Below are 23,362 nucleotides of genomic sequence, written 5' to 3'. Positions count from 1 at the left end.
GATGTAAGGAAAGGATCATACTGTCATTCTGTGCTTGAGAAGACTGAATCATTTCTGTGCCCAACGGTAAATGCCGAGGGTATACCAATAAGGTTTCCATCTACCTGGAAATGACTAACTTCCTTTCTCTTCTTTAATAAAGTGGAATCATGCTACAGTAGGTAAAAAGAGAGAATAGAGGCTGGGATGTAGCTCAGTGGCACAGCACCTGCCTGGCAAGTACAAGGTCCTGAGTTCAATTCCTGGTACTCTCCTGCAAAAGAGAAGAGAGAAGGAAGTGTCCAGAATGGGAAGTGGGGTGTGGAAGAGAGTAAAGGTTCTAAGTTCAGCCCCAACCTTCCCTCATAAGCTATGACAAAGCATCATGTAATAGCTGATGGCCTCTGTCAGCCAGTTACTGAGCACAGAGAAAGCTTTGCATTAAGCTGTGTAGCATATGAGTGCCTGATTTCCTCTTGTGACCAGCAAGTATAAGGTTTCCTAGTCAAGTTCATCCAGAAGGCGAAGGTCTATGTGCTGTTTTATGAGGGATGATATTTTCTTTTATAAATAAGTATTTAAGAAGCTGTACTAGCCTATCAGGAGAGAAATTGTGTTAAAAACTCACATGGACTGAAAGGAAATATCTTTGAACTCGGAGACCCAGCAGGTGGTCATCTGTATTTTTGCTGTTGATGTGTCAGCAGAGAAGATCAGAACACTTGCACCTTAGCAGACAATCCTGAAAGCAATCAGTACCATAGGAAATAAGAGATTTTTCTTCCTGCCCTTGCCAAGTATTTGCTTTCTACTCTGTACATATTTTTGGATGAATTATATTTAGCTTTCAGATTAGCATTTGGAAATCATTCTGATTTTGTTTAAAACTGAGATCACAGCCTGAAGAATTGGGCCGTGGCTGTGGGTTATTGTTCAGATTTCATTAGTACTCTCGGACACTTATTGCAAACTCACTGCCTTTCAAAATAAAAGCAATGGGATTTCCTTCCTCTTACTATGTGAACAACTCTATCAATCCCTTCCGACTTTCAGGCTGGCGTTAGTTTGGTTGACTTCCTCTAAGCAAGCCAAGCAAATTCTCCAAATACCAAATACAAGATGAAGATTCAAAGGTCATTGTTTTCCTTCACGCCGCCCCTCCTCCACGCCCAGCCCAGCTCAGAGTGTGAGGAGCTCAGATTACTGCACAAGACAACAGGACAGCGGATTTTGTCAATTGTCCTCAATGCCAATTCAGCCTCTAAGTTTTCTGTATCAGAAAATCAATGTTTATTCTACATTTGCAACTCCTGAGTTGTACTCCCTGACCCAATTCCCTGGCTTTCCGTTGCCAATGGATTTGCATCATTCTGTGTATTCCTTGTGCGACTCCCCTGTCTCCAGCTCTGTTGAGACTGTCTGTGGGTGGTTTCCCTGTGCGGAATGACAAGGGCAAAGTTCAGAAACTTCCATGATTCATTTCCTCTTTGCTGCACGCAGTGGATGGTTTTCTGAGTGAGTCACTCAGATGCCAAACACAGGAGGGATATTCTTCCAGAGAGGCCCCAAGTCTCCGCTATCCCCTGAACTGGAAGAACTGACTTCTTAATATCGCCTTTCAATTTTTTGATTTTTTTCCGATGATTTCATAAGCCCATTTGTCTTCTCTTTCCTTGGGTCTGATGACTGATTTGTGACGGCTGCCTGCTCCTCGAAGGTCTTTTCATGTCTTTCTGGAGTTCTTCTGAGTTCTGACTCAAGTAACCGGACTTAGGGTATACCTCAAATACACCCTCATCTGAACACATTTTCCGTTATGTCATCTGTACTGGAGTGTTAAGAGCCATCTACGCATGACTCCTCAAAAATCCCCCCCTCTTCTTTTTCTTCTAGAATAACAATCTGTTGGAGAAACATGGACATCAACTGAAGAAGATAATGTTCAAAATACGTAGAGCTAAGCACTGCAGCAAAGTGTTATTTTCTCAAGGAAGGGAGGGTGTTATTTTCTTTTTTGACCTTTAAAAATTATGAAATAGGATACACAAATAGAAAACAAATGCATATTATAATAAATAACTATAAGGTGGACACCCTCCATCAAAAAACAAAACTGGCCAGGCCACAAGCCCGTCCTCTGTTTACCTTGTAGAGCACACCACCTCCTCCCCTCCTGGGGTATCCCTACCCTAACTGTGTGCGAGTCACTTCCTTGCTTTTCTCACCAACTGTGTCTGCAAGGTTATTATTATTTTAAAGCAATATCACTTCTATCTTTTGCTGGTGGCACTATGCAATTTGTTTGTATTAAGTAATGAGCACAGGATGACATTGGGCTAGAGGTGTGTGTGTGTGTACGGTTCCCTCCCTACCCCAAAATGCCACAGAAGTGCTTATCCTTGTATCCTGTGTCATGAATTAATAATACTCCTGTGAAGACACATGTTTAAAATAATGATGGTAAAGAGGTAAAACGAGCATGGAACTTTGAGTGGTATCATGCTTGTGCTCAAGGGTCCCTGAGCAGACCCCCAGTAGAGTTAAATAGCTTGTTATGGGAAGTAGGACTCCTCCTCTCCTCATAGCAACCCCCTTTTTTAATTTCCCAGAGACTAGCCCAACAGGTTCTAAGATCTGCAGAACTTGGCATAAAAAGGATCCATTTACTGATCCTGGACTTCCCCGCTTGGCCGCCTACCTTGAGAACATACTTGCTATTTCAGCATATTTCTTCATCATTGGAACTCACCCAATGATTTGTTGATCCTCTTCAGCCTGACATATTCTTTGCAGAGCTAGAAAAAGAAGATAAGTGGTAATGGGACCTGTGATCTGATTCTTAACTATTTTTACTTCTGTACTTTCATTTTCATGATAGGCTCAGGCAGATTTGTTAAAGAAGGAAAATAAAACTGGTATGTATTTTATTGCTAACCTGTGCCAGGTACTTTTGAATCTATTATCTTTATTAAATACTAAAAATGCTGCCTGGTAATTATTTATTGTCTTCACTTTGCAGTGGAGGCCACTACATTTCAGAGAATTTAAGGAACTATCACAGATCACCAAACTAGAGAGCTGAACCACTGATAACTAAAGGTTAAATTAACTTTTAAGCTCCAAAGCCAACCTCTTTACCAAGCTTCTGATTTCATATGGCTGATGAGTTTGGAGTGCCCTTGACAACCACTTTTTTTTTTTTAAAACAGCTTCCATTTCTATTAGAAAAAAGTTATCGATTTCATTAGAAGTAATGGGCTCAAAGTCCTAAATATTTTTCTTCTTCAGAACTTTGATTAGGTTATAGGACAAAGGGCTTCAGGACGTGGTACCTCCACCAGGAATTCAGGGAAGACCAGAAGCTCCTGTCCGATCCAAAGCCAGTCTCTCTGTGTGTTTTCTGACACTGCAGGGCTGCCTACCTATGGGTAATGCTCTCAGTCTATAGTAGGCATTATAAACTGAACCTTAGAAGACAACAAAGTCAGCAGGGAGTGGGATTAACTTGGTAACATCCATTATGCCATAATGCTATTCACTGTGGAGTACAATTTGGTGAAATACCTGACATCTTGCACCTTCCAAGTATGTTACTTGAGCAGGACCAAGGCTTTGTTAATGTTGCTCTTTCCTGTAAGGCACTTACCTAAGGCAGTTCCTATAGCCAGTGGTCCCCCCTGAGAAGACAGCAGGATAAAGGCTTGTGTGAAACAGTTTGCTCAGTCGAGAGCAGGTGTTGGGAAAACAAATGAGACAGGGATTTAATTTTGGTGGCTGTGTGGGGGTGGTATTTATGGAGCATGGAGCAGATATTTTCAGAGGTGCTTATGAATTGTCCCAATCCATGTCTTTAACTTCAGGAGAGAGAAACATCTGCATCACACTAAATGGGGAGCCTGGACGAGGCTCAGAGCTGTCCCAACAGCCAGGGCTTTGAGCCAGTAGCTTTCATTCCCCATGTGTCCCTGCTCCGGGTTGAAGGGCATTTTCACGGGGGGAGTTGGAGAGGCACAGCTGTAACAGCCCTACTTCATAGACTCTGGACTGTGCCCTTTTCATCCGGGAGAGAGAGGAGCAACTTTCCATCTTCCCCAGCGCGGGCTCTACTCCCCAAGTCCTCCAAGGCGATTGTGCTGTTGCTACCCTCTTGTGAAAGGCTCCCCATCTTTTTTTGTGATCTCTGTGGTCATTCATTTGTCCATTCTTGAATCATTCAGTTAATAACCAAGTTTTCAGGTCTCATACTGAGAGGTGTTGTCAATCCCTTGTAATGTACAACTGTACAAATGAGTGGTATGATTTATTTAATCTAGCAATGTTTTCATTTTTTCCATGAATGTTGAAAGGACAATTATGAGCTTAAAAGTGTTATGGAAAATTTGTTTATATTTGTGATTAATAGGGATAATAATAATAAAAAAGCCATATGTAAAACACAAAGGGAGGAAATAGTGTAAGTTTACTAATAGATGGAGGCTGAGCCTAAAAGAAAACAGACACAGTGTCATCTTTCCTGTTCTCACTGCTGTTTCTACACTGGCAGAAAACTCCTCATTATGCTTTAATGGATATTCATCTCTTCTGTAAGTCATTGTGGACGCATCACTGACTTGTTTCTTGATTTTGTGCAAGTTACCTAATCTTCCAGTATATCTAATATGATTTACTTTAGCACAGTGTTAGAGCTGGATGGAACCTCCACTGTGGAAACTGAATTCCAGAAGGCGATGTGATTTGCCTGACATTAGGGGCTGTTCCTATCCTTTTTATTGCAAAGTGATATGTCTGCCTGATTTGTCTTCCCAATATCTGTTCCATGACTGACCATACTTCATTATGTTACTGGATTCTCCCTGACATCGGCACCTTTTAATGGTTATCATGACAGTATGGCAATATAGAACAAGAGTCTGTGATATGTTGAGCAGTGGCTGAGGCTTACATGCGTGACATTATTAATCCCTGTGAAAACTCTTTCATTTTACAGATGAGGAAACAGAGAGGCTAAGTCAATGTTTTTCTTGCTAGGTATTAAGAACTTAGATTATCTTGAACAACAAAATAATGATAGCACTGAAGCATTAAAATGCTATCATTTTTAATGATAGCATTAAAACTCATAAAATAAATATCTATGAGTTTGTACTGATATCAGTAAGTGATTGAATAAATAAATACCTTGAAGAGATGAGGCACCTTGAAGAATTCTTTTTTTCCTTAAATTTTGTTCATTATTTTATTTTATTTTTAATTTTTTTTCTTTTAAAGAGAATAAAAAACATTAGAAACAATACAGAATTTCACAAAGCAAGATGATAGGAATTCAACAATGGTTGTTATATTGCATATTGTTGTCTTCAAATTTGTTGTTCAGATTACCAGATATAAGCATGCAAATTGGTTAAAAAAATTTAAGCATTAACTGTTCTTTTCAATAAACCAATAGAAACCAGCAGTACAATTATCTTAGCTAGCCTATATATATATTTCTTTCCCACTTCCTTCTTTCTTTCTTTTCTCCTTTCCTTCATCCTAGTTGCGCTTTCCTTTTGAGCAATTTCTTTCCTTTTCAGGATATCTATTGTACCTTTTACATTTTGTTTACTCTTTCAGGTTCTCACATTAGGGAGACAATACAATGTTTACACATGTGGATCTGATTTATTTTGGCTTATAAGCATGGTCTCTAGTTGCATCCATTTACCTATAAAAGCCTCTAGTTTATCTTTCTTTATAGCTGAATAATACTTCATTGTATAAAAATACCACATCTTTTGTTATCTGTTCCTCAGTTGATGAGCATTTGGGTTGTTTCTGAGATTTAGTTATGACAATTTGCACTGCTGTAAACATGGGTGCATGTATATCTCTGTGCTATGTTTTCAGTTCTTCTGGAAAAATATCTGGAAGGGGAATAACTGGGTTGAATGGGACCTCTAATCCTAGTTTTTTGAGGAATCTCCATACCAGTCTACACTCTCACCAGCTGTGGAGAAGGGTTAGAATTCTTTCTTAGAGATTCAAACTAATAATTGTAGGGGGGAAGGGAAACATAGAAAATCATCATTAAAATACAGCAGTAATTATTGCTTTGGCCACCAATGTGTGAAAGTTTGGGGGAAACATAATATTTGCAGAGCCTCACAATATCTCGCTTTATTCATCTGTTTTCTGTTTCCATGATGGAATACCTGAGGCTGGGTACTTGGTAAAGAAAAAAAGGGCTTATTTAGCTCATGTTCTGAATGTTTAGGACATGGCACTAACATCAGGGTGACTCCAGCGAGGGTTTCAGGGTGCAAGGCATCACCATTGCAGGAGCACAGGCAGGAGGGAGTGATCACATGGTAAGACAGGAAGCCAGAGAGTGGAGAGGGGCCAGTCTTGCTTTTTAATGGTGACACATTCTTACAGGAACTAAGTCACTCCAGGAAAATCCATGGGCAGTGGTCCCAGTGACCTAATGGTGTTACACTAAACCTCACCCTTTAATGTTCTACATCTCCCACCTTCGCTAAAGTGGGAATCAGGCTTCCAACACATGCAACCCTGAAAGATAATCCACGTCCAAAACATAGCAAACAGAAAAACAGTAGTAGACATGGGGAAATCCAGGGGACACCACCCAAACTAACTAATCAGGATTAACATTACTAGTTGTAGGATATAATAATATCTTGTACACCATGTACAACTGAGCATGAGAGGTACTTTTCTTCTGTGGATTCCTGCTAAATATATATATATATATATATATATATATATATAAAAGCAGTGTAACCACGAGAAAACATCAGATGGATAAAAATTGAACAAAATTCTACAAAATATCAACCACTATTTTCCAGAAGTGTCCATGAAAGTCAAGAGAGGACTAGCGTACTCTTATAATTTGGAGACAATTAAGGGCACCTGACAAAATGCAACATGAAATCCTAGAAAACAAAGATGTTACTAGAAAACCTGCTGAAAAAAGAATATTACTCTAAGTTAATATAGCATTGTACCAATGTTACTCTTTAATATCAATAATTATTTGGTGGTATCCACTATACTAACATTAGAGGAAGCTGGGTAAAAGATACATAGAAACTCTTACTATTTTTGCAACTTTTCAATAAATGTAGAATTATTTCAAAAATGAAAGTTAGCAAATATATTTCCAGACCCCATCTTAGACTTACTAATCTAATTTTTTGTGGATATGGCTTATAAGTCTGAGCTAACCCCTGTGTAAAGACATACAGGGAGGGGAAGGTAGGGCTGGGATTTGAAATTGAGTCTCTCTAATTCTAAAGCCTGTTTGCTTCACCACCACAGCAGGCTACCTAAAAGAGACCAAAAGTAGAAATTCAGGTTAAAAATATCAAGGATACCTGAAATAAAAATATTTTACTTAAAATAATCTATAAATTACTTAAAGTAATCTATAAATTTACTTAAATTTTAATCTATTCTTTTAAATGTGTAGATGTCAATGGGGTGATTCGAATATACACAAAATTCTTTCTGACCATAATTTTCAAATCTTTTCCCTTTATCTTAAATAGACAGTATAATTATCCAACCAAATACAATATTTACATGTTGTAATATCAAAGCAATCTGTATTGTTCATAACTATAAATGTGTCTATTATAAGTACAAATCCCAACAATTTAATGATATATACCCTTTGGTCAAACTAAAAACAGCAAACTCAAATTCTAAACATTATTATCCAGGTGTGGTCAAAGTCAAAGCCTATTTAATAAGTCTTCTCGCTTATTTGGCACATTTCTTTCTCTGATTGCATCAGAGTCTGGTAAGCAGAAGTTCCCGGCAGGCTGGGATTACCCATACTTGGGGGGACTGCTTGCCAAAATGGTGTGGTTAGGGCGAGTTGTCAAAAAGGCTCCATGCCCAAGCCCTCTTCCTTCCCAGTAACTTTGGTGCCAGGTACTGTATTAATGCCTAAAAATATTAAGGTGAAGATGGTACAATCTCTCCCTTCAAGTAGCTCCTGTCTTAGTTTGAGTGGATAACCTAAGTCTCGTTTAGAGTTGGGACTGGACAAGAGCAAAAGGAAGGAAAAAACTTCCACTAGAACCAAACTTACTATCACTATTTCCACACACTAAGAGATCACATAATTTACCCGAATATGACGGCTCTTTGATCTAAAAATTGGATTTGAGCTGGGCCTGGGGGTACACACCTGTAATCTCAGGTATTTGGGCTTGAGACCAGAAAATCCTGAGTTCAAGGCTGACGCTCTGTCTCAGCACAAAAACAAAACAAACGAAATAGAACGACCCTTAAAACTTGGACTTGAACTCCTCTTCGGTGAATAGTTGACCCTGCCTTCTCCATGGGTAAGGCTGTTGCCTGGAAGGAGAGAATGACATTGAGAGAGAGTGTTTTGCTCTGCATAATGAAGCAGTAGCAATGGTACTGTCACCTGGTGCCTCAAAGGCCGCTGGGCAAAGTGGGACAGATGTGGAGGTTGAGGACAGGCTGGAGGCTGGCATCTTCACCAAATTTCCCCACATTTGGAAAAGTAAGGAGAACCTTGGAAGGGGTGGGCTGGTGGGCTGTGCACATACAGCTGTGAAGAATCACAGTATATGAGGGGAGCCAGGTGCTGGTGATAGTGGGACCCCAGATTTACCTGACTTTCATGAGCAAAAGTGGGGTTTAAAGACATGACAATGTCACAGAGTACATCATGTCTGAGGTAACCCTAACATACAAGTAGGAGCTCATCACATGTTGGCATAGTCTTCCAGACGGAGGGTTTGTGCCCCTCTTGCTCTGTCTGTCCTCCTTTGAAGCTATTCTTTGGGTGAGATATTGGGTCTGTAGAGGGCTACCGCACATATGCAAATACGTTCCCTGGGAGGGTCGGCATTATCAGCATGTGGCAGCGGTTTCGGAGGAATATACTGGGTGAGTTTTGTTAAAGGGGAGCTCCTACCTCTCCTCTATGCCCTTTTCTGCTGAAGTGGCAGACCAGGGGGCTGCAGAATAGTGGGGCTTCAGGAAGGGAGTGTGTGTGTGTGGGGGGGGAGCCAAAAACAGACTCTGAAGGCAAACGTTACCTTTTGAATCACTGTGGCTTTGACAAAATGACTTTCCCCTAGTTTCTGTGGGAGATGGGTACTAAGTTTGATCGTGTCAGAGTTTTGGTTTATTTGTTTTTTGGTGGTACTGGGGGTTGAACCCTGAGCCTTTACCCTAAGCTACTTCTCAGCCCTCTACCCCCACCCTTAATTTTCAAGGTCTTGCTAAGTTGTCCAGGTTGTTCTTGAACTCATGGTCCTGCCTCAGACTCCCCAAGTGCTGGGACTGCAGATGGGTGCCACCATGCCTGACGCATTGCTATGTTTCAAATGAACAGCATGAAGAATGACCGATAAAGAAGTGATCGTAGTAGTAAGAGGCTGGTAGTTATTCAGGGTTCACTGTGTGCTTTGTTTGCAGTTTCTCCCACTATCTAGTGAAATACATGCTGTCTTCTCCATTTTGCAGGGGAACAAACAAAAGGAATGAAGTAAATTCTCCTCATCCATAGAGCCAACAGGGCAGATCCTGGACCCCTGTGCTGGCCCTAACCACTAGATGGGCTGTGTCTCTGCTCCTGGCACTTTCAAGCCAAGATTTGGGAATACTTACTGGTTGTAAGAGCACTGAGTATCTCTCGTGAGTTTCTCTCCCCAGCATTTTGGGTGAAACAGTTCTTGACACTATTGGACTGTCCTGCATAGCAGCTGCACGGGTCGTGCTAGTTGCCTGGCATTCCCCCGTCACCGTGACCACTTAGACATCTACCTGCTGTCATTTCCCAATGGTCTGCTGGCTAAGAATGACCGGAAGCTCGCAAGGCAGGATGGAGGGAATCAAACAAGAAATTCTAACCATGGCCAACAACTTGGGAAAACCTGGCAAATCTGGGCAAGTTTTCAAGTTCTCCAAGCCTCAGTTTTCCTCCACAGGAGAGTGAAATTGGTTCTCCAAACCCCATAGATCGTAGTTGCTTTTATTTTGAGAGTGCTTTGAAATCATTGAAGTAGAATTATGTGCCAGATATAAAGAAGGGTAAGAAAGAGCCCTGGCCTGCAAAGACTCCAAAGACAGTCCAGCCAGGTGAAAGAGGCCCTCGACTTTGCACATGGTGAAGTGATGTCAGGCGCCGTTCAACTCAGATTGTGGAGCATGGCCAAGAACACTGGCGTCACTGGGAAGTTAAACACACAGAACCTCAGGCTCCATCCCAAACTTGCAAATCAACTTTTCTTAAAACAGGGCCCCCAGGAGATTCAGAGCTCAGCGAAGTGAGCAGAGCTCAGCAGGGAGCAGCTAAACCTACAGTTGTTAGGGAACTCTTTCAGAGAAGGAGGCAGTAAACCTTCAAAAAATGTGAAATTTTTCAACAGGCAGAGAGAAGAGAGAATCAAAGCCTACCACATAGGAACATAACAAATTTTCCCTTAGAACTGTTTCATGGTTTGAAACATTGCAGTTCCAAAAGAGAGGATCTCCCAAAAGAGGAGAAAATATACGTGTGAGCAAGCAAGTAGGGGCTTTGAATACTCATGTTCAGGCCCAGTGAGATATCAACTCAGTCTGACCATTGTTATCAAACAACAGTTTTTCACTATCACTTAATGCCTGTATGTCCTAGGGGTGTGACTGAAGTGTGAACAACCAGACGCGCTCTCAACTCAGAGGACCCCAGCTGAGAATCATCCGGCTTTGGGTCCTCATCTCTACAAAGGCAATATTTAGTGTTCCTGCACATGGAGTCATTGTTGGGGTTGAATTACTACTAGTAAAGTGCTCGGAACAGGGTTTGCTGTATATTGAGCAGTTGAGAAGTCTTAGCCGTCATCATTTCATGCTTATTTTTATTATTTCCCTTCAAGAGCTCTCTGGTGAGTAAGCACCATATAGGGAAGGTACACATCAAGCCCAAGCAGGCTCTAATTGCAGTTGCAGGGTCCTTTATGCTCCGTGCATTGGTCCTTCTGTCTCCTTTGACTTGATAGGAACTTGAGCTGATCGCCTAGGAGAGTTATCAGTCCATACTTGCCACATGAACAAAAGGAAAATGGGGTGTGGAGCTTCATAATATCTGTTAGTATCTGTTGGTATCATCACCTCCAACACCTGGTCCTGAATACTTTCTGCAGTTTGCGTTTACATAGTCTCTTTCAAGTTTGTTAATATCATTGGATTTCTTTAAAAGGGATAGACAGACTATCCTACCCTTGGTGCACCACCTCCCCTTTGAAACTGCCCATCAGCCAAGTCTCCTATTTTCTGTTCTGCTAGGCTGGATATTTCACTGTCTTACCTTTCCCGTTCCTTTTTCATTACTGCACAACATGCTATTTCAGGGTGAGATGAAAATACAACACCTGCTGTAAATCTTTGAGGATTCTGTTCGGTGTTTTCTTGTAAAGCAAAACCAGAACCCCCCCACTGGCAAAGCCAGCTGTGCCTCATATTTAAACACAAACCATGGAGTGTCAGGGGAAAGGAAAAGTGACTTAGCCAATGAAAACAGTACACTGGGGGCCAGAATCTGTTTTCAAGATTTATGAGCTGAAAGCAAGTCACACTTTAATGAATATTAAATGAAACTCCTCTTATTCTTGGGAGACAGGCTGTATTTCCTTCTGAATGCTTCCACTGGATGCCTCTTTTCTGAAACTTGAGTTGTCCCCCTAAAATGATACACGTCAACACGTTACAATAAATTTTCTGAGAAAAGACAATATATGATGATTTGGCACTATGAAAGTCATGTTTTTGTTTTGTTTTTTCCCCTAAAAATGTGTCAGAATTTTATCTAAGGGGACGTGTGCCAGCGAAGACCAGGATAAGAAAGCCGTGTCTTCAGTTTAATTCACCCTTGGTTTGAGGTGGCTGTCATCTTGAAAACCAGGTCAGATATGAGCAATGCTCATCTCTGGTGACCTCAGTACTGTTTCCCTAATTTCCAAATTCTTGTTCAGTTCTGGCTGTCATTTTTAATTCCACCCCTAATACCTCACCACTCTCACCCCCAAATGTCACCAGGAGAAGATTTTTTCTTTCCGTTAGGAGTAGGAAAGTTAATTAGGGAATAGAAATAGCTCGTGAGAGACAAGAGAGGCCCACCAGAGAAGTTTTGACTTTTAATAGGACTATGACTTTTTAGAAGAGTGCTTACATTTAAAATTTTCTAAGCAGTCTCTCCTAGTTTGTTAAAAAGAATGTTTTGCGCTATTAGATTCTTTTCTTTTTCATAAGATGTTTTGTTTATGACTTGTACTGGGAGTAACATTTTGGCCATTCTTTTAAGAGTATGGTGTACAGTGTGTTAACTATTGTTAGCCTCCATTTTATTGTGAAATTCTGTCTTATATTTTCATAGGAGGAAGGAGAGTGCTTTTTAGTATTTTTCTGTATCAATATCTACTTGTATCACCTTAAAATAAAAAACTAAGGAAATGTTGGTGCATGTGGGGTGTGCGAGGAATCAGTGGTGCTGTGGGGAAGGAAGGGTAGCGTCTCCCAGCCCAGGGGACATCTGTCACTTCGTGTTCTTTGCGGCCCTGGAGTTGTGCAGTGCAGGAGCCTTGGAGAAGGAGAGGTGGAATTCATTTTTCAAGGTTTCTAAAAACTCATTAAAATACTAAATAAGAACCTGCCTATCTGGCCTGGCTGTGTATGGAGGAAAGAGATACAGAAACAATCCTGGAAGAAAGGCAAAGTCAGCTGAACGGCAAGGGAACTAGAGGGTCTGTGAGAAACACTCCGCAGGCAGGCAGAAGGCTGTGCTGGAAAAGGGGAGTGTGGTCAACCTCGTGTGACAGACACAGACACCCGGGGTCAGTAACTTGAAGGCAGAGGCCTTAGCCTTTCAGGATTTCACTTCCAGAAGTTAGTCTGGATTTTCTAGAATTAATTATAAGATTTTCCTTTGGCTCGGGCTGGGCGATTCTGGATACATCAGGTTACAGTCTCTAGGTAAGCCAGGTTGCCGGTTCTTTTCCAGGGTACACTACACTAGCTGACATTTGGTCTCTACTTTGGGAGGTGATATAAGTAGTGGTAAAGAAACAGGATCTGGAGTCACAGTGAAGAGAGATCCCTCTAAGATAGGGACCATATCCAACTTGTTTGTTAATAACCAATACCTATCTCTGTTGATAGAAGAACGAATGAACTCATCTTGTTGAAATCCCCAAGCTTCTATATTTTAGTTTAATGGCTTTGGACACTTTATCCAAGCTTTCTAAGTCTCAGTTTTCTTATTTGCAAAATGAAAAAAAAAAAAACTTTACAGAGTTGCTGTAATAAAAATAATGTTACGATATATCTATAACCCTTAGCCCAATACCCTAATGAAGGCAAGCTAGCATGAGAGGGGTGGTAGCAATATCACTCATACAGCTGTTATTCAGTGGGAGAGGAGGAGGTGACAGTGCTGGCTGTAGATGCTTGCGAGAGCCACTGAGAGGATGAACAGAGGGTTAATGTGTCACAGCAGAGTCTGGAGTGTTTGAAGGTTAGGGAGAGAATACACATTGCATGTCTTGACGTTGGCAGAGAATGTAGAAGGACCGGCATGGAGTCCTAACAAAATCAGGTTAATCTGGATGAGAAACTGGCATTTTGGTAGTCACAGGGGTCTCTAGACTGAAAGCTGAGGACCCTGTCCTACGTACACTTACCTATGTGGAAAAGAGAGGAGGACTGGGAATCAGCTGTGTATGTGTGCACATGCGTGCACACACTCTGGGTTAAAAGAAGGCATTGTCTAGCTGGTAATAAAGACAAAGATGGGGCTGGGGATTTAGCTCAGTGGCATAACGCCTGCCTGGCAAGAGCAAGGTTGTGAGTTTAATTCCCGGTACCAGAAAACCTCCCCGCTGCCCCCGTCCCCAAAAAATAAAGACAAAGACATGGGGAGGTACTGGGGAAAAGGCAAGGGTTGTGTTAATCAAAGTAAATTTTTGCTTTTTCTATGCTGGCTGGGGTAGTTTTACCCATGGGAAACATGGCAGATATGCTGACACACTGAGTTTTCTAACTCTTACACCGGGTCATTCTTTCTGAAAAAAAGGGTGATGGTTAGTGTCATGTGGTCTTATGTCACTTTTGCAGCCAGGTAACCAAGAAAGCACCTGCTAAAAGGGAATATATAAAATACAGGAAGGGAGAACCCAGAGAAAAAATTATTGCCATGAATGTATCTTATTGGCTTGGTAAATTAGGTACTGGACTATGTATTGCAAACACATTAAATTTTCACAACTCCCTTGTCCATTTTATAGATGGGAACATTGAGGCATGGGGATAAGTTGCAAAGTCAAGATTGAAGCTCAGGTCCTTATCTACACCCTTGCCCCTTTGTCTTGGTGGTGTCGGGGATGGAAGCCAGCCCTGGAGCGTGCGAGGCAGGCTGTGTTGTTATATCACCACTGAGGCGAATTCCCAGCTCGTCTCTGCTTTTTCTAATATTCTGTAATACATGTGAGGGTTCACTCTCTGCTTTGTCTTCTTCCTGCTACGGTTATCTTCTGTAATGTGGAAGGGCTAGCTCAGTGATGGGAATGGATGTATTGATGGGAAATAATTACTCACTCTTTTAGGGACAGTAGTTATATCTTAACATAATATGAAGGGTGAATACTGACCCTTGATACGTGCCAGGGCATCAGTGTGCCAAGGGCATCGTATTAGTGATCATATCAGTGATCTCATGGGATCCTTACCACTAGCCCATGAACTGATCCCTCTAGGTGCTTGCCACAGGGCCGCAGCGGGTGCTCTCCGGTTACCGCTGCGCCTCAGCAGGATGAGGCCCACTGTACTGGCTTCCGTGCCAGACGCTGCAGTAGAATACACGGGAGACTCTGGTTCCCTTGATTCGCAACATTCTACCCTCAAACACAGCAGCTGGTGTGAGACCTTTCTTCCTCCAGAAGGAAGTGCGGTGAGAGTACTGATACAGCTCCCTGGCAATCAGTTGGATCCACGAGCTGGGTGGGACAGTGGTTTTTGCAAGCACATGTCCCACCTTATTACCTTATTGCAAAACAGCCGTAAGAATAGTAGCTAATGTTTGTTTAGCTGTGGCTAAGTGCTGCCCGCCCTGCTCCCCACCGTACGTGCCTTCACACATTGAGTCCTCATTACTTTCTGAGGGTGGAACTGAGGCAGAAAAGTTAAGTCAGTTTGCCCAGTGTTTCCCAGATTGCAAATGGAAAGGCTGACGCAAACCTAAGGATGTTTGTTTTTAGACGCCAAAAGCTGGACAAGAAGGACTGCGTCTAATAATCTCAATCACACTGTAAATTCTCCATGGAGCGTGTTTTATTCCCTGCCCATACATATACAGTAGAGACTCAGGGACATTTATTACTCAGGAGAGCTACAGAAAGATGATTGGCAAAGGCACCATGGTACAGAACACAATGTATGTGCTATGTGCTTTTTAACCAACTTGGATGGAGGCTGGTGCTCTTTTCCTATTTAGATCTGACCTCAGTGGGCTCCGTTTGGGAAGCTGGCTTCGATTATTATGGTTGTTTCCCATTTACATTTGTAGCAGAATTTGCTACCTTAGCACTCTGCCTATATTTTGCTTTTAAACACCCCTGCCATTAGCAGCATGCTCGAACCTCTTGGCTGTGTGGATAGGGTTTGATTTTCACACAGCACACTTTCCGGTCAACATTTCCTACTTGCTGCTGTCAGAGCTGTGAAGATTTGACCCTGCTGAAGGTGGCATTTTTTTTTCTCTCTCTTAGAAAAGGACAGAGCAGGAAGCGCTTGATTCATCTCTGGGCTTGCTTTGTCCCTTTGGAACAGTGTCAGTTGGATGTACTTCATTAGAGAGACCCCAGGCTGGTTCTTAGGAGCTTCCTGTTGGCCAGCTGCTGCAGTGGAGCTGGCAGGTACCAGGTGTGCCCAGCAAACATACCTGCCTCAGAGGCCTGGGCGCTTTGAAGTGTCGCCTGGAATGTCACACTTCAAAGAAACCACACTGCAGCTGTCACCTGGCTATCTAGGGGAAGTCTGAAAGTTAATGTGCAACTCAACCCTCCCACCTCCAGCTCACACCTGGGACACTGCAGCGCATTTTCCTCTGGTGCAAAAGATTTGGAAGCATTGTTCCTAATTGATCTCAGCAAGAGCTCAGAGCCCTGGGTCTTTAGATAAAGGTTCATGTGTATGTCTCTCCAACAATAAAATAAGTAAATGAGCTGGATTTTCTTTTCTGAATAGGAAGTGTTGAGTAATAAAGTAAGTGTTTGCAATGGCTCTTAACAGGAGTTTAATTATCAGACTAATTTGTGAAAAAATTTAGTGAGGCTTTGTATAAATGTGGCGGCTTCTGAGAATCACAGTGGGATCTATGCAAATGAATAGATTCTTCTGGTGGCTCTGCAAGGTATGCACTCAATTACTGTTTTGTATTTTCCCTGGGCATTACACACTCTGAGGCTGCGGCGGGAAGGCAAAATTTATTTATAAGTTGCGGCAAGATGGACGTAGATTAGATCTAAAAACAGACTTCCTGGTTGGGATGTTATTAGACGCCAGCCTGAATTACTGTGGTAATTTTTAAAGACTTGCACGAGTAGACTTCCTGCCACTTTGCTTGTTGTACTTTTCGTTACAAACCAATCCACCATGCTCTTCCACTAGAACAAGTTGCATGTTCAACTTATATGTGAATACTAGAGCACCAAAGGAAAGAAAACGATGCTTCAAATGAGTGGCTAGAAAAGTCTAAATCTGGGAGACTGCTTTAAGGGTCTGGACTCTGCTAAAACCAGGCAACAACTCCAGGGCCTCAATTCCTATACAAGGGCCAAATTTTGCCTGGAGTAGCCTCCGCTGCAGTTCTTGCTCAAATTTGCCTTTTATTCTCTTTGTCTCTCACCCTTTGAGGTCCTGGAGTTGCTGCCTGGTCTTTGCCTCAAACTCACAGTGATCATCCTGCCTCAGTCTCCTGAGTGCTGAGATTACAGGCGTGCACCACCATGCCGGGCTAAGATTGTACCTTTTCTGAGGGAGCAATTTGATTTCAAAAGCAATAAAGATGTGTATATTATTTGCACTGAATGTTCTACTTGAAAGAATTTATCCTAAGGCTATAAAAAGCAGTTTCACAAGCACTTAGCAACCAAGATGATCGACCACTGCAGGGTTCTTAGAGTAAGAAATTTGGGTGATAAATTTGTTTTTCAGAAAAAAAATTGATAAAATAAACTTTGGTGAACTTATCCAATGGAGTAAGGGACAGTCATTAAAAGTAACTCTACAAGCTGGGTGCTGTGGTGTGTGCCTATAATATTAGCAACTTGGAAGTTTAAGGTAGGAGATTGTGATTTTGAGGCCGGCCTGGGCAACATGGTGAAATACCATTGTAAACAAGTGAACAAACAAAGAAGCTGCTTAATCCCAGCACTGTGGGAGGCTGAGGCAAGAGGGTGGTGAGTTTGAGTCCAGTCTGGGCAATTTACTGTCTCAAAATAAAACAGGGCTGGGGATGTAGCTTGGTTTGAAGCCTGGAGGTTGTAGGTTCAATCCCCAGTGCTACAAAGCAAATAAATTACGGGATATGGTTCCTAAGACCATTCTTTTTAGTGGAGGGCCTGCTCCTCCCCTGTCCTGGGGACTGAGCCAGAGTCTTCATTCTGAGTTACATCCCTTGCTCTTTTTATTTTTTATTTTGAGACAAAGTCTTGCCAAGTCACTCTGTTGCCCAGGCTGGGCTCAACTCGTGTTCCTCCTGCCTCAGCCTCCTAGAGTGCTGGGATTACAGGTGTGCTCCACCAAGCCTGGCTGGACGCTTGCTTTATTTTTGGCACCAGAACTCCCCTGAGTTATTTAAAGACTTGTATCTTAAGTTTTGCAACTGTTTTGAAGTGTGATGTATTGAACTGAGGCCGCCTAAGTGCTAACTCAAACAATAATAACGTGATGGACTTGAAGTAACATATAATGTGGAGGAAATTGCAGGTTATTTATCCCCGCACTGATAGCCCACACCTGCCCTGTTGCTCTCCATATGAACCCAAACCACACCCAGGCAAGCTTTGGCCTCCCTGTCAGGTAACCTGATGCGCTGGTCCAGCATTCCAGGCTGAGTTGTTGTTACACCCACTGCTAGAAGTTCTGTCCCTCCCTGCCTGACCCAGGCGAACCCAGAACTATGAATGGGGCCTGCAGACACTTGAGGCTCTCTAGGTGCTGGTCACACGTAGCCTCCTGTACACCAGGAACCATGGAAACTGTAGCACTTGCTCCAGCCTGGCAGGCAAACCAAGGTGTCAGGCAGGTGGCTTTAGGGATCCACACAATCTCATTCTCACCCTGCCCCTATCTGCTGAGTCTGGAGGAAAACACGTCTTGCACCGACAGAGTTAAGAAATTAGTCTTTAAGCAGACTGCAACATACAGAAGTGAGCTACAATCTGCCCGCTGAATGACGTGGTTGCAATATATATGTGCAGTATAGTATTGCTTAGGAGAAAACAATATGTACACTTGGTGCCACAGTTTAGCCGAGGTTTGTCACCGAGGATTCATGTGCTGGAGGCTGGTCCTCAGTGGAGCTGTGCTAAGAGGACCTTTAACAGGTAGAGCCTCGTGGGAGGTTACTGGGGCTCCTGCCCTTGGAAGGGATCTTACAGTTCTCCCCAGGACTCTAGTTCATTTCTCAGAGAGTCCTTTGTTATAAAAGAAAGCCAGCCGACCCATTCCCAAACTCCAGCTTACAGTTTCACCACGGGACCTCTTCTGCTGTGCACGCTGACGTGGCGTTGTTTGCTTCACTGTGAGGCTCTTGGCAGAGTGTGCGGTGTGCCGTGTGGACCACCAGTCTCCTGGACTGAGCGGAATAGACATCTTCATAAAAGTCCCCAGCCTCAGTCACATTTATTAGAGTAGCAGAAAAAAAAAAAAAAAAAAGACTAATGAATGGTATTCATACACACTGAAAATAGATGGAAAAGGAGAATATATGTCCCGTAAAGTTAAAAGAATTCAAGTGGCTCCTCCTTCCAGTTTCTCTCCATTTTATACTTTTTTATCTGACAAGCACACATTTACAAGGTTGACAGAGAACAGTTTTGTCTCGGTGGTGGCCATGCTCACTGCATCTCAGCTCCTAGAAGGGTATGTAGTGCACAGAACCAACAAATGCCTAAACATCTGTAGGGTGGACGAAGGAGTGAATATCGAAGGACATTTCTTCCATCGAGAGCAGGGAGCGGTTGAATACCTTTTCATAAATTAGTAGTACACGTTTCTAGCCCATAATGCTTACATCCTTAGTACATGTGCCTGACACATCTTCATTCCTTTTATCTTCCCTTCCCCTCCTCCCCTCCCCTTCTTCAATCTCCTGATTCCCTTCCCTTTTTAGAAAGCTCTATTTCCCTACTTTCTAGTGTCTTTTATTTTGATATATATATATATTAGATTTAATTTATTGCTACCATCAAATTTTTCCAACATTCTCATCTTGTTAGGGTCACAGTTTGCAGCCTTTCATTTATTTATTTATTGAGATGGGCTCTATCTATGTAATTCAAGTTGGCCTTGAATTCTTCTGTAGCCCAGACTGGTCTGGAAATCATAGTGGTCGGTCCCCCTGCCCTCCACCTCTGCCTCTGAATACTGGAATTATAAGCGTGGGCTACCATGCCTGGCTGCAGCATTATTGATGTGTTGCAAAACTATCTTCCTACTCTTGTTCCCTCCCTCCCTTCCTTTCTTCCGTCCTTTCTGTCTTTCTTCCAAAACTCACCTATGATGTTGGACATCCTGTTGTGTGCCATTTTTCCTCTGGCGCAGATGATTCTGTTGGGGATGTTTTCAGTTTGTTCTTTGCCCTCTGTAGGTTTGATAATTTAGTCTTTGGAATTAACTGACAATAGACAAATTAACAGGGGGAAAGAAACCATCTCAAATTTATTAGTGTGCCTAAATATGGGAGCCACACACACACAGTATGAGAGTCTAAGGAGGGCTGGATAGTTGAAATTTAAATAGAACCTACCTTTTTTTCCCCTCCTCTTTCATGCTGGTGGTCTGACCCAGGGCCTTCCACATGCCAAGAAAACGCTCTATCACTGAGCTCTACTCCCAACCCGTTATACAGAGCTAAACAAAAGGATAGAGGCTTTGGCTTCCTGGGAGAAGTAGAAAGAGGGGTTTCAGATAGAAAAATTTGTTTACACTGAACGAGCTATTTATTTCCATAATGTTGGCTTCCTTTATAGATATATGTTCTCTTTACAAAAGGTCAGCCTTTCAGAATTAATCCTGTCTCTGGCCTCTCAGGGTAACCATCTGGAAATATTCTGAAGCAACATTTTGGGGTCCCAAGTTCCTGCTATTCCGAGATGAGTGGTTATTGCATCCAAATGAATCTGATCAGCCTTCCCTTGGAAGCCGAGGGAAACATGGATGGGACCAAGAAGTTGGCCGTTAGTGTTCAACCCAAGCCTTGCCAGTGTTTAGAGAGAGAGACTTCCTGAGCCATAGCTGTGTATGTATTCAAGGTATTTCAAGGTAACTGGGAGAATCTTATTATGCAAAAAATGCTAAGTAACCATTCCTACGTGCAATTCATTTGCATAAATTTCGGTCCTTACTAATGAGCCTGTGATGGGAACCAAGTGCAAAGGAAGCCTTCAATCTAGTTTTATTCAAGTTACATAATTAATTCTGGCCCTGTAGGGCCAGAGTTCCCAAGTTGTACACATGACGTGGGTTTATCCATTAAATTAGTGGTGAGGACTGGAGTTGATGCCACACTATTTCTTATCTTTCCTCATGGAGTTCTTTTAAAGAATAAATTAGCTAAAGCACCTGATGTAGGGTTAGAAACATTCAGTGCCAGCAAATCAATTCCCTCTGCTGTTTTCTGTCCCCACGTTGCTTTCTACAGAGAGGTTTTTCCTTGGAGGAAGGGCAACAAATTATCTGGAGCTGGTGTGGGAACTGAGCTCCAGACTGACCGGTAGATCAAGCTTGCATTGTCCTGACCCAAAGGAGAGCAGCGCTGTACCTTGTTCAGTGCCTTTGTGGCCTGGTCTTTCTTTCTTCTGGCTTTCCTACTTATACCTCTCTTCTCAAGACCGCTGTTGGATCTGTAGTTTTCCTAATACCGTGGGATTTGTGGGAACTGAATGAATTGCTTCAAGATCTAACATAAAAATAAATCCTGGCTTCAAGCCTAAAAAAGGTCACTGGGAACCCAATCAGAGCCGGGCAGCAAGCCCAGGCCCAGGCTAATGAGACATTTACATGCTAGGCCTTCTCTTTCAGCTTGGTCTTCACCAGGCTCATTCGCAGGGAAGTAGAGAGGGTACACTGGAGGCTGGGCCAGGGCTTCCTCACTGAGCGCCATGGCTTCCTGTAGCAGAGCAGGAGTGTTATTAAAACACCCCCACACCCAGCATGCTCAGCGAATGATAGATCTCCAACCCAAAGCAATCATTTGTTTTTGTTTTGTTTTTATAATGACTTGTTTTTCATTAACATTCTTTTCTGAGTCTCTGCACCATTCACCTGTTCCATGAGTTCACCCCTAAAGTCTAATCTTTTATTCTGAGAAGGGGTGTAAATAGGCAAAGGAGAGGGAATCTTGTTTTCAGTGTTGTGCGAGTACTGGGTTCCAGAATTAATAGAATTTTAGGAGAGCATTTTAGTCTAGCAGGTAAAGAAAAATTCAAAAGGGAGCCAAAAGAAAACTTAGTATTTGAAAGTAAGACCGAGGAGGATGTTAACGGTGCAGTGCTCATTTTGCTTGGAGAATAACATGGGCTTTCCAAAACAAAAAGAGTGGTTATTAAGAAAGACAGTTGATTGATCATTAAGGCATGGCAGGGCCAAGGGCGTGAAGATGTATGTGTACTTAATAAAAGTATTCTCACCGGGCACAGCGGTGCACACCCGTAAGCCCAGTCCTCTGAGAGGCAGAGGTGGGAGGGCTGCATGTTTGAGCCCAGCCTGGGTAACTTAGTGACTGAGTGAGACCCTGACTAAGGATTGGGGATAGTGTGAAGGCCTTGGGTTTAATCCCTAGTCACAACAAAACAAAAAACACAACAACAAGAGCAGCAGCAACAGCAACAACAACGACAAGAGCAAGGCATTCTCTCACAGCTCTCACAGACTTGTTGGACATTAGCATGGCAGAATGCTGTGTGTTATTCCTGTATCCTAGGCAGGGTAGCATCGGACAGACAGGTAGGACAGCGATTTGTATGGTTTTTCCCAGTGTGCATAGACAGCCAGATGACTTGGCCAGAAATCTTTCCACCTTGGACAGAATAGGAAGAGACAAAAGGGAAACAGATTTGGTAATTTATAAGGTAGAAAACATTGGTTCAAATCAGAAGTGAGAAGAAACCAAGCTAAACTTTATTTCCCCAAATCACTTCCACATTCCTAGATTTGGACATGTTGATAGGATATGTTAATAGGATAGCACATCTATCAACTTTCTCACTGAGGCAATGTTTAAAAAGCCATCAAGAATTTTACAATTATTTGATAATTGGGTGCGCTATTTACCCTTGACAAGGTCTAGACTCTGTGAGCTTACATGTTAATTTGTAGATTCGTGTCCTATACAAAAGATAACCCTAAAGATTATGTTTTCATCAGCCTGTAGGACATTAATGAGTTGTCTGTTTGGTGTTGGGGATTGAACTCCAGGCATAGTACAGCTGAGTACCTGGTCTGTCACTCAGCTATGCGTCCAAGTCACCAGTTTTGATTTGGGTTTGGAGTGAAATCTTATTCATACATTCTCTTCTATAAGTAGTCAAATCCCCAGATGCTCTTTTAACCAGCCTGATCATTCTGTTGGCTTCCCCATTAACGAGTTGACTATGACCTGCCTGTGATCATTCTACATTTATGTGAGTCATATTTGTAACTACTGATAAGCTTTTTTTTGACAATAAAGTTGATCTTTTATTGTTTGTTGAGAAAGGTTTCTCCTCAGAGCCTGGATATGGTGGTGGTGCACACCTGTAATGGCAGCACTCGGGAGGCTGAGGCAGGAGGATCACTGGGGGGTTCGAGACCAACCTGGGCTACAAAGTGAGTTCAAGGCCAGCCTGAACTGCATAGCGAGACCCTGTCCCAAAAAGACAAAAAAAAAAAAAAAAAAGGATTTCTCCTCAGATTTTTTTCTTTGGCTTTTTGACTAATGCTGAATAGTCATTATTTCACCAACATTTTTGTGGGGGCTTACATGTAATGCTACCATTCTGCAAAGACACTTGTAAACAACAAATAAAACAATTTTCTCATGTAAATAAACTCTTGACTATTTATTTATTCATTCATTTATTCATTTATTTTGTTGTTCGTG

This window comes from Chinchilla lanigera, unplaced genomic scaffold (assembly GCF_000276665.1).
Source record: "Chinchilla lanigera isolate Chin_1 unplaced genomic scaffold, ChiLan1.0 scaffold00004, whole genome shotgun sequence".
Taxonomy (NCBI): Eukaryota; Metazoa; Chordata; class Mammalia; order Rodentia; family Chinchillidae; genus Chinchilla; species Chinchilla lanigera.
Note: the sequence above shows the minus strand (reverse complement) of the source record.